Raw genomic sequence first — 12,083 nt, 5'->3', positions numbered from 1 at the left:
ACAGCTGTTTCTCCCACTGTCTTTCCCTCTGCCTCAGAGAATTGCTTAGTGAGCACGTGTTTCAAAGTCTATCCCTGGCAAGTGTCCAGAAATGACCCCGCCCATCTGTAGACCCTTGGTTGAAGCTGAGCATCAGTCTCCAAACTTAGGCCACTTTCCAGAATTGTAGACTGATCTTTCTTGAGGAGGAAAAACTTCCTATTCCTGGCAATTTCATGCCCCGCTTGGGCTCCATTCCAGAACCCAGAGACCTCATTAACACTCTGGACTTGTCCTGTCTGGGATCTACTGGGTGCCCTTATGGATACATTACACCCTGTGAAAATTTCATCCGCTGAACCCAATTAAGCCGTTCCCCTACTGTGGGAGTTTCCTGGAGGTATCAGGATATGATAATGTTTGCCTCCAGGGCACTCTGATGATCCAGAGCCAGAGAGAAGATGGGGTGCACTTGCTCTCACTGAGTAGTCCCTGATCAGAAGCATCACCTGGAACTTGTTAAAATGCAAATCCTCAGGCCTCATCACTGATCTAGGGAACCAGAAACCTGGGGAACCAGAAACCCAGCTATCTCTGGTCAAACACATCTTCCAAGTGATTCCAATAAACACTTCAGTTTGAGAATCACAGAACTGGAGGACTTGGACCAAAGCCCCTAGATGTAGTGGATACACATAGACTGGGAAGTCCTAGCCTTTCTATTTGCCCCCTTCTTGGTGACTGAATGTTTGTGTCCCTCAAGCTTCATATGCTAAGACCTAATCCCCAATGTGATAGTATTTGTGGAGCCTTTGGGAGGCAATTAGGTCTTGAGGGGTAGAGCTCTCATGAGTGGGATCAGTGCCCTTGTAAAAGAGGTCTCTGTGAGCTCCCCTGTGCCTTCTGCCATGCAATGATACCGCAAAAATATGGTCATGTATGAACCAGAAAGATAGCCCTCACCAGACACCAGCCATTCTCATCTTTAAAATAGAAACACACCATTCCTGGCTACAACCTCGGATAGGTCGTGTCACTTCTCAGGAAACCAGAGTCCTCATTGGTAAAATGGAGAAAAGTTTACATTTACTGAGAAGAGTTGAGGTAGGAGTCAATGGGATAATGAGTGAAAAAAAAAAACTTGGAGAACACTTGGCACATGACACCTAACATGTTAGCTCGCTCAGCATTTGGGGTTGTGGTCAACCTTGCATGCATGACCCCCTTCTTCTAGCATTGCGATTTTTCCTTCGGGGAGTCAGCCCTCCTCCTTGCATGCAACTTTCCAGGGACTGTCAATCAGGGGTTGCACCCACCCTGGCCAAAGAACACTCAAGCTGATTTCTTCTGCTTTGGATTTGACTCTGGGTCCTAGTAACACAGGTCTTCCTTCCACTGGATGACGTGCCCATACTCTTCTAATAAATTCCATTGTCGGTCAAGTTAGCCAAAGCCAGTCTCTGTGACTTGTAACCCAGTGCCTTGACTAAAACAAGGGGATCAAAGTAGACCATCCTTGGACCTCCCGAAGGTCTGCAGAGTCCAGGTTCAGAACTCCAGGGACAGCTGGAAGGAGCAGGAGTGGGAAAAGACAGCACAATAGAGCCCCAAGATTCCTGCTTCCTAGATTAGATATTTGCCCTCCTTCTGCATCCTCTAAAAAGCTATGTCTTCCTTGGGAACTGTGCTGCTGCAGATGGGAAAGGACACTGACCTAGGAGTCAGAAGACATGGCCTTGAGAGATGGCCCAATGGTGGTCACTCCAGAACCTGTACATAAGACAGTCTTGGGGGAGGCAACTCAATTTGAAGGAGCTGCTTGGGAACTTCTCTTGATTACAGAGAGTCTTTTAAGTTTAGGGTAGCTTGGCCCTGATGATGGGGGAGCCTAATCCCCCATGCCATCCCTTCCTTGGTACTTCTATGTGAACTGGAGAGATCCACTTCATCTCCTTGTGTCCTTCTTGGCTTTCAAACATGGATGACTTGGGATTCTTACCCCTCCCCATGCTATGGAGCTGTTACCGGGCTAAGCAGATATCAGAGAAAATTATAAAGGGCCTCACAGACCTACAGAGCACTTCTTGGCTGCTTTAGCATCTGCTAGGCAGCCACGGGAGGCACGGTGAGATTCTGTTCATTGGGGTTTGTTCTTAAGCAAGCCAGCCTGGGCAAGGCCTGTGTTGGGGCCACTCAGGATCAACAAAGGCAGGTGCACAGGAGGACCACTGCTGAGGAAGGAGGCTTCCTGAGACCTGAAACCTGTGACCTCTCTTCTGCCCCTTCTGGAGGCTGAGCTAAAGCCCATCCCACTATAGGCACCCACCACAGCAACATGGATTTTGCAAGCCTGGACCCTTTTGGGGAGTAAGAGCAGGTGGGCCTTCCAACAATCCTTTGGCTGGCAAAGGCCAAAGCCTGAGGGCTGAGGAGTTCTGGAACAGCCAACAAGAGCCCCAGACAGGCCTCTTTTTGTACTGTCCCTTCCCCGACTCTGACATCTTTTCATTTCTCTTCACTTCTTCCAGGAGCTCTCTGCTTATCTCTATTTTACCCATCAAAACCTGTATTCAGGAAAGGTTTAAATGCAAGTTGTTTACATCAGTGGAAACTGAGGATACTGAATTGTTTTTTACTCACATGTCAAGCCTCAGCACATGTAAATGGATCCCAGACCTTAGAAAATAGGGGTAGAAGAGTTTGAAGGGGAGAGAGGAAAAGGGAAGGGATTTTCCTCTCTCTTGCCCTAGGGGAGGCTAAGCATACTCCCTGAAGCTCCCTTTCTGTTTTCTGTGACTGTCTGCTTCCTCAGGGTCTACCTGCAGCAATGGTCACATTCAGTTTCTTACTTTGGCTATGTGTAGAAAACTTTTTTCTTCCACTAAGCTGGAAATACTTTAGTGGTAAAAGTTATTCCTAATTCAGCTTAGAATGCTCCCCACTATCTGAATAGAGCCTAGAATATATAGATGATTAAAAAATGTTGGCAATTCATATAGGTCCTGAAGGCTGTCGATTTTCCTCCAAAGCACTGCTTCAGTTCCATAGACTCTGATATATACTGTTTTCATTATTGTTGAAATACTTTTCATACAGCATCAAGCTATCTCTGACATGGAGAGGAGAATTATTTTCACTTCACAGATAGGAAAATCCAAAGCTCAAAGACAAAGAGACTTGCTATTAGACCACAAGGGGCAGTTTCATTTGGCTCCAGGATTCAGTGTCTATCAAGTAAGCCTTGTGACTTAGTCTGAGTTTGAGGCCCTGCTCAGGCCCTGCCACCTCAAACCATTTTCTCATCTGATCTAGAGTATTATCAGGTCACCTATTAAGACCTACAGTGTTCATTAGTAGCAACTGGGAATTCTTAATTTGAGGGGGACCTTGCCTTCCTGAGGCTCCAGTTATAATGCTGACACCATGAATACTGCACGAGTCACCTAAAACTTCCTGAAGAAGCAGGCACACAGCGGCCAGAGGCAGAGCCAGGCTACTCTGAGCTCAACCAAGAAGTAATGGAAGTGAACATCTAACTCTTTTGGGTTCCATTCTTGCCCCACCCAATGCTTCCCAACCAGGCATAACCACCTGGAGTCTCAGGGGCCCTGTCCGAAGCTACTCAAGTTCTCTCTCTTCCCATTCCTGGCAGGATCTTCTTTTAGGAAAGATTCTAATAAACCTGTTCAGGTGGATGAGGAAATGACTCATAACAGCCTAAAGTACTGTGGCTCTTTTCAGCGTTTACGTTTCAAAGGAAGTCAGATCTTAAGTCAGAAAAGGCAAAACTCTAATGGTGCAATTTCAGTTATTAATTAGCAAAAGGTTTTTGAGGAGAGCCTGAATTTAATTCTTTTATATTTGTATCTTAAGTAGATGTGGTAGAAATTAGCTATATTATCAGTTCCACTCTCTGTGCCTCAGTTTCCTCATTTATAAAATCAGGGTTCAGTTGCTTGCCCAGGCTTTTCATGACTCAAATAACTTGGGGTCTTTTAAACAGAATGAGCTATACAATAATTGGAACAGAAATATTTACTGTAATTATTGATTCAACTCACTGCTGAAGCAGTACAGACTGCCGTCAGAAATATCATGGCCCCAGTGAGAACCAGACTTGCACCTACCCGGCCTCTGCCTCTCAGCAGCAGCTGAAACCACTCCCACTTCCTATGCCCAGCAAGACACACAGGTGCAGATGATGTTCAAGACAAAGCTGAGTAGCTGGACTCCATGGAGGCTGCAGCCCCAAGCGTCTCCGGAGTCTGGGTCATTTGTGTAGAAAGAGTGAACAGGCATGCTATAATTCAAGCCAGGACGAGCTGCACTTCTAAGCTCAGTCAGTTTTATCATCTGTTCAATGGGGTGGGGTGGGGTGATGCTGTGTCCCTGCCCACCTTCCAGACTGGATAGACAGCTCCAGAGAGATGAAATGCTTCATGAAAGAGAACAGGACACAGTGTCTCTGGCACTATTTCCAGAAACATGGAAAAGCTGAACCCGCATGGACCTCCAAGATGCTTCTGTGTCCTGGCTGGAGGGAGACCAGTTGGTTTACCCCTCTTCCCCTTCTCCCTCAAGAGACCTCCTTCCCCTGCTTGGGCTGCTTCTCCACAGCACACCCACCTCCAGGCAGTGCACCCCTCTCAGCCACAGAGCTCTGTGGAAGCTTCCAGGAGTTCCAAAGAAGCCACTAGACTAATACAAGTCAGGCTGGGAGTTGAGTGGGGAATGGATCTGATTCCCTGTCCTCTGCTGGCTTACCACACAGCACAACACCACAGCCAAGGCCAACTGGGGGAAGGCCTAATAGAGGTTACTACTCAGCTGGTCCCAGCAACTCCACAGATGGCAGTGTCTGTCCGCAGGTATTGGGAGAAGGCTTCTGGGCCATCAGAGACCCTCCAGGACATATTCTTGATCTGGTCACCTAAGAAATCCCCCCTTCCACTCCCACGTCAGCCCTTCCTCAAGGTGAATAATAACTGGTGAGGAAACAGCTTCTAGGCCAGCTCTGAGTGACAGAAAGTTCTTGCTGTTGAGTTGAATTGTCTTACTGTAACTTGCCCCTGCCTGTCCCAGTTCTGCTCCCTGGAGCCACACAAAGCAAGAATAAACCCCTGTTCCCAGGATCATCCCCCTCTCTCCACCTTTTTCCCACCCCGAACATCCCAGGGTCTCGTCAGTGAGAGAGGGGTTGTAGGCCCATCTCACTTTCAATCCATTTTGGCCACACACACCCTCCGCCTCCCCCCCAAGTTATTTTCCTCAAGAATACAAGCCAGGTCTCCCCATTTGAAATGTATGGAATTGATTTTTTGGACCTAAATTCAAGATTTCGCATTTCTCTTACATTTACATTTCGTTTTCTTGGTTTCAATCCAGTATTCCAGCACACTGAGATAACCCTAAATCTTGAACCTGCTGCCTTGTGGGTGTTATGGCTCTTAGTCACAGATTCGATAAGAATGCCTTTTATTTTCCTTTGAAATTACTTAATGTCATGCTAAAGTCAGAGCCCGAGGGCTGTAGGTCCTACAGCCTCCTGGCTATGTCTCTTCACCAGTTCACAGGGCTTTCACAGGAAGTCTCTGCGGTGTCTGTTGAAATGTCATAATTCTTCCTTCTACCTCTCAGAAACTGAGCCTGAAAGAGATTTGGTAGGTTTACTCTGATTTGTTCTTGGTGAGCACCAATATTGGCTCCTAATAGGCACTTCGTTATTTTCTTTCTCTTAGAAAATTTTTGTTTTTGTAAAAAATGATGTGCTTATTATAGAATACCTGTGGCCAATGCATTTGTGATGCTTCCTGCTTCATCCCCTCAGCCCAAAGATTCTAGCTGGAGGGGACAGTTCCTTGCACTTCCAGCACCTCATCAAAGCTGCAGCCAGGGCTCACTCTGCTTTGCTTTCTTTGAAGCCATGAACAGGAACCACTTAAAAGTATGGGAGTAGAACAACTCTCAGCCAGTAAAGAGGGGCAAATAGCAGTCAGCTCTCTACCTCATGTGGGGCAAATCTTGGGTGCATTCTGCACTTTTCTCAGAGGGTCCCCAAAGGGATAGAACCCCCAGGTGCCACAGCTAAACCCAGCTCATTAATGCAACCATTTCTCTCCTTTTCCCCCCTCTCCCATCTCACTCTCCTGACTTCTACTTCCAGGCATCACCTCTCAAATAAACTCCTTGTACCCAAGTCCTGGTCTTAGGGTATGCTTTAGAAGCAGGAGAATCCAAACACAGATGTTAGTGATCCCCTCTCTACATATATTTTACATAGATAAACATAATAAGCCTATGTAGTCTTGAAAAAAGGACTCATAACATATGTGTTCTAAAACCTGCTTTTTTAAATTTTTGGTTACTCACAGTAAGCAGTGAACATATTTTCATGCCAGTAAATAAAATCCCAAATACAGTTCTCAATGTCTGCATAGTATGCCATTCCAGGTGTGTCTGATCTTTACTTAATTTACAGACATCTAGATGGTCTCCAGTTTTACACTGTGATGAAAATGCTCACATACATATCTTTGCAAGTGTACAGGATAGCCTCCTTTGAACAAATTCTGAGATATGTCTTATTGTCTCCTGTGTGTTTGATAATTTATTCTGGAATTTTCATAGAAATCAATGTTAATCTTAGCAGTTTAGAGGTTTGTTTTTAAAAAAAATCTATATTCTATCCTTTTTGAAAATCAGGTCATTTTTCTATTATCAGTTTTCTGGCACTTCCTTCATTCTCTGTAATTTCCTTTAAGGCAATGATTACATCTGTAAATGCCTGCAGGTCCCCGGGATGTCATTTTTCTGGGCTTGCATTGTTTGTGCCTTGATGTCGTCAACTTACCACCTATCGTGGGTTTCAATTTCCACCTCATGCTCTACCATTTGAAGTAAAATTGCCTGTGCCGGGCTCTGCCTGCCTTCCCTTGTGCATTAAGTTTACACCCCAAGCCCTGAGCAGAATCCTTCTTGTTCTTCTTACTGAGACTTTGAACGCCCTTTGCTCTGTCTTTGCTGGTTTTCCCTGGCTTCTGGTCACTCCAGCTTCGGTGCTTTGTACACACTACTCTTACACATCCCACCAATCTTCCAGATCCGTCTTGGTTTATACATTCCTCATTGCATCTCTTATGTGTGATTTCTCAAACCCTGGCTCACTGGAAAGCTACAAAGTGCAGCCACAGAAGACCTCCCTTTTCTTTCCTGCCAGCAGTGTTCACAATTAGTTATTTGGAATTTCAGGGTTTTATTACCTCCTGCAGCAGCCAGCTCTGACTGGTAGGAATTTGTTCAACACATCTGGCTTATTTTATCATCACAGCCACCCTGTGAAACCTGGCGAATATAAGTTTCTCCATACAACAAATAGGTAATCAGTGGCACACAGAGGTTTAGGCACTACCCCAAAACAGCCCACAGGCTAGTGGAAGAGCCCTCGGTCTTCCAGTTTGTTAGCCTAAATACAGTTTCCCTTGCCCGCACTGGCTGCAAGAGTGGCCTGGACCCCCACTTGGTAAGGCTGGAGCAAGGAGCTTTATGCCGGGATCTTCTATCCCTTAATGTCCTGGAGGGCAGATCCAGTTTCCTCTCCTCTCCCCGGGAGAACTATTCTCTCCTCATTGAGGAGATCTGGTCCCTCCCCTTCAAGCGGGCAAAGTTGATGACAATTCCTCTAAAGCTAATGGCCAAGCTGTCCTCACCTGGCTTCAAATGATCCCCTGTCCTGGCACTAGGGAATGTGCTATGTACACCATACACAAGAAGCACCCCAGGTTTTTTTCTCCCTCTGTCTCACACACATACATCCACACACACACACTACAAAGCACTCTGGGTCTTTCTCCCTCTCTCAGTCTCTGTCTCTGTCTCTCTGTCTCTCTGTCACACACACACACACACACACACACACACACACACACTCGCACACAGAGTGTCACAGTCGTCTGGCTCCGGTGATCAGACACCCCTTACTTCCCCTTGGCTCACTGCTCCTGAGTCAGTACCCCACCCACACCCACACCCTGGGTCACTCACCCTCCATGCTGCCCACTCCCTCCTGCTCCGGGACAGTCTCCGATGGAGGGAGGTAGCTGTTCGTCGGGGCTCACAGGGACAGAGGGGCCTTCTCAGGGCACTGGCTTGCCAGGTCTGCGCCCCCGCCTCTGAGCCCCACGATCAAGTCTGGGGTCCCGCCCAGGCGGGCAGGGAGCGCTTGCGCTCACAGCCCCAGCCCTTCTCCGAGTCCCACTCCTCTCGGGGCTGGGACTCTGCTAGCCAGCGGCGGGGCCTGAAGGCTCCCGTACACCTCTTCTGCCCATCAGTCTCTGCCGCCTGCTGCCCCGAGCCTCAGGGGCTGGCGGACAGGAAGGAGGGGGTCCGCACTGCGCCGTCGCCATGACAACCGGTACACCTGTGCCTGCAGCAGCGCCCCCTGTCCTCAGCACCCCGCCAAGCAAGGCTCCCTTCGCAGAAACTGAGCGCTCCTCCCAAGTGAAGGACACATCCCACTGCCCACTGCAGCCCCGGCAGCGATGTCCAGTAACTTCGCACCCTTCTCTCGGTGCCCCACAGCCCGGCCCCTGATCCCACTCCTCGCTCCACCACATTCGGACCCCCAGGTCCCTGGGGCCCTCCTGAGAGGGACAAGAGGCTGATGTGAACACACAGGAGGGCTAAAGGAGGGAAGCGGGGGCGCCCCATCAGCTCAAAGCTTTGTGAGGAGAGTGGGGAGAGTGTCCCGAAGATGACCACAGACTCCGAAATTGATTGGCCGGGCATTCAACAGATGTTTACCCTTGGGCAAGTGTTTTACCAGCATCTGACTCGAAGTTTCTGGATTTGTAAAATGGTTTTGAGGGGAGTAAATGGGATGATGTCAAAGTTTCTGCTGGTCACGTAGTAGATGCTCAACAAATAATCCCTTAAACTGGATGGGAGGCCACGTCCCTTCCACCATTCCAGCCCCTGTCAGGCACCCAACAGCTGCCACCACAGGCTTTTATCACTTGAATGAAGATTTCAGATTCCAGGCAGGTGAGAGTGAATGGCCCATTCCTTCCTTTAATGAAGGCCAGGGTTTATTTCAGGTGGACTCTGGAGAAACAAGTCACATCAGGCTCCTTCCTGGTCTCCTTCTTCCTCTAGCTCCTCATCTGTCCCAAGTGCCTGGCAGAGATGCAGAGCTGAAAGGGCCTTAGTCTACCCTGACCTGGGGCAGGTGCCTCTATCCTAATGCCCAAGATTGGGTACTCCTGCCCTCAAATCGTTCTTCCCCCAGGACAGCCCTTCAGAGAACAGGAGAGAAGGAGGATACTCTCTCATGCCTGCTTTTCTACAGGTGGAACACTGGAGTTTCTTTGGGCTTTTTTCTTCCTGTGACTTGTCTCTGTTTCATCTGGTACAATGGTGATAATAATATATATCTTTTAGAGTTGTTGTGAAGATTAAGAGTTACTCTATGGAAAGCACTTGGAATAGTGTCTAGCACATAGTAAGTGCTCTGTAAATGTTGTTCATATCATTACTGTATTGAGTCCACCTTCCTATGGAAATGCTCCCAGTTCTTGAAGTTCTGATAGTCAAGACCCAGAACTATGACAGGTTATATCAATGCAGAGTTCAGGACACTGCTGTAAAGTTTGTATAGCCAAGCACTGCTATTTATTGTGTGTGTGTGTGTGTGTGTGTGTGTGTGTGTGACTTCAGGAAAGTTATATAACCTCTTTGTGCCTCAGTTTTCCCTGATCTATAAAACAGGAATAATAATACTACCTACTATATAATAAAGCTCTTACAACAGTGCCTGGCACATAGTAAGTGCTCAAGAAATATGAGCTATGTTTATTTGGACATTAGGCTTTGAATAATTCAGTCTCTTTTTCCTCCCCCTCCCCCTTTTCACATTCCTTTCCTTTCTTCTTTCTTTAGCAGTCACATTATTCTCAAGCATTAACTTAAGTTTCTGGTCAATTCCGCCCACTCTCCATATTTTTTAATTGAATGGTTCTGGATCACATAGCCTTTTTTCCTTCTGTTTCTTCTGTAGACTTCTATCTTCCACCATCGAAACTTTTGTACAGTGCCCAGGTACATGTGGCACTATGCACTACAAACTCAGTGGGTCTAGCCTTTGAGGGGCAGGCATGGCAGTGCCATGGAGAGAGTGACCTGAGCATGAATTCTTCTTCCACCATATATTATCTATGTGACCCAGGGTAAGTCAGTTCAGTCCTCTAACCTTGTTCTACCTTCTGACAAATAGGGCATCATTGCTCCTATTGTACAGGCGAAGTCACTGAAGCTGGTAGTGCCTTACCCAATATTTCACAGCTGAACAATGGAGGAAAGAGGCAGACACTCCTCTGGATTCCTTGGGCATTAGCATTGTTGTCCCGGCTGGCCCTCAAAGTTCTTGGCCCTCTGAAAGCATCTGAGAAACTATGGGTGCAATCATCAGAGCACGGAAAGCAATCCCTGTCCATTTTGAGGAGCCCCACCATGTCCTTGGCGTTCAGGGCTTCTCGCTCTGCCCATTCAGGCCAAGCCCATGGCCTGGTCCCTCATCCTCAGGGGAGCTGCTCCCCATCCCACCCCACCCCCAACAGCTGTGGCCTTGGGAGTTTTTCCACAGAAGCCTCACCATCCAGGAAACTGATATCCATCTGAATGGCTGAGTATCAGCAGGTGCAAAGAGGACTGTGGGTTTGAGAAGGTCCTCGAAGGGAAAAGAGTCTCCTGGGCTGACTGTAATCTGGAATCAAGTGTGGACACCTGCTTGGAGAAGAGTCTAAAGGGAGTGGGGGAGAAGGTAGAGAGTGATCTTAGAATCAAACTTTCTGAGGGGCAGCAAGGGAGGTTAAAGCAGACAATAGCATGACTGAAGAACTGCCTTTCTCCTTGGAGGCTTAATGTCTTGGCATCCTTCCTGGTCATAGGCCCTTGGTGAGTGTAGATGGAATGCGTGAAACCTGTGCTGGTCTCTCACACAAATTTCTCTAAGCAGAGCTGGAGCTGTGTTCTGAGATGCCTGAGAGAGTTGGTAGATGCCTGGGAGAAAGGTTGACATGAAGTCACAGAGTACAGAGTGCCCTGTAGAATTTCTACCCAGTTTTGAGAAAGCCAAGCATCTCTGATGGAAGACCCAGTCTATCCCTCCCTGGCTGGAAATGCATGCAAGCCTTCGGGGTAAGGAAGGCCACTGGCAAAGCCACCATTTAGAAAAGGCTCACAATCCACAGGGAAGTGGGCAGGGGGTGAAGGGGGTGGGTCTCAGCCTGTGGCAATATGGCCCCTGGGAAGCAGAGGCTGAGGTCTGGCCCAGAGTAAGAGCCCCTCCTTCTCCTCAGCCACCCCCTGAGGAGCACTTCCTTCAAAATGCTTATTAGTGAGCTCTCCTCAAGGAAGGAGGTCAGAGTTATTTACATTTATAAATGACAAGTGAGGGTTCTAATGGCTGAATCACTCCCACAGCACAGCTAGTGCAGCACAGTTGAGGAGTGGCGGGGAGTGCTAAGCAGACAAGTTTCGAGACACCAAGACAGCCGGGCCCTCAAAGGAAGCCAGGGCAGGAGCCGGGAAACCTGGGCATCTGCGTGGGCTCTGCCACAAGCTCCCTATATGTCCTTGGGCAAGCCCCTCTACCCATCTAGGTCTGGAGCAGAACTTTCTCACACTGATAGTTTACCTTTTCCTCTGGAGAACCCAAGGTAAAGAGTTTCTTCCTGAGGAGGGCCTGGGGGCACACTGAGGAACCGCAGCTCTCTGGCTGCAGCCTTGCACTCTGGACAGTGGGGTGAGGGCTTCTAGCTCAGTGAGGTTCAGGTGAGTCTTCATGGTATCAGGAAGAACGTGTGTTTGGGAAGATGTTGAAACCTCTTGAGAAAAGTGGGCAGCCCAGGGGCCTCCTCCAACCTAGGTAGGGCCTTTGGAAACCATTTCCTGGATCCTGGACACCAATTCTCAGATATATAGACTCTGGTCGAAAGGTCTTGGTTTGAATCCCAGTTGACCCACAGACTAATGTCTGACCTTGGCCAGGTTCTCCCTTTCACTTTACAGACAGAAAGCAGGACCAGAGGGGGAGAGGGATTTGTCCAACT

Source organism: Rousettus aegyptiacus, unplaced genomic scaffold (assembly GCF_014176215.1).
Source record: "Rousettus aegyptiacus isolate mRouAeg1 unplaced genomic scaffold, mRouAeg1.p scaffold_m13_p_6, whole genome shotgun sequence".
Lineage (NCBI taxonomy): Eukaryota > Metazoa > Chordata > Mammalia > Chiroptera > Pteropodidae > Rousettus > Rousettus aegyptiacus.
Note: the sequence above shows the minus strand (reverse complement) of the source record.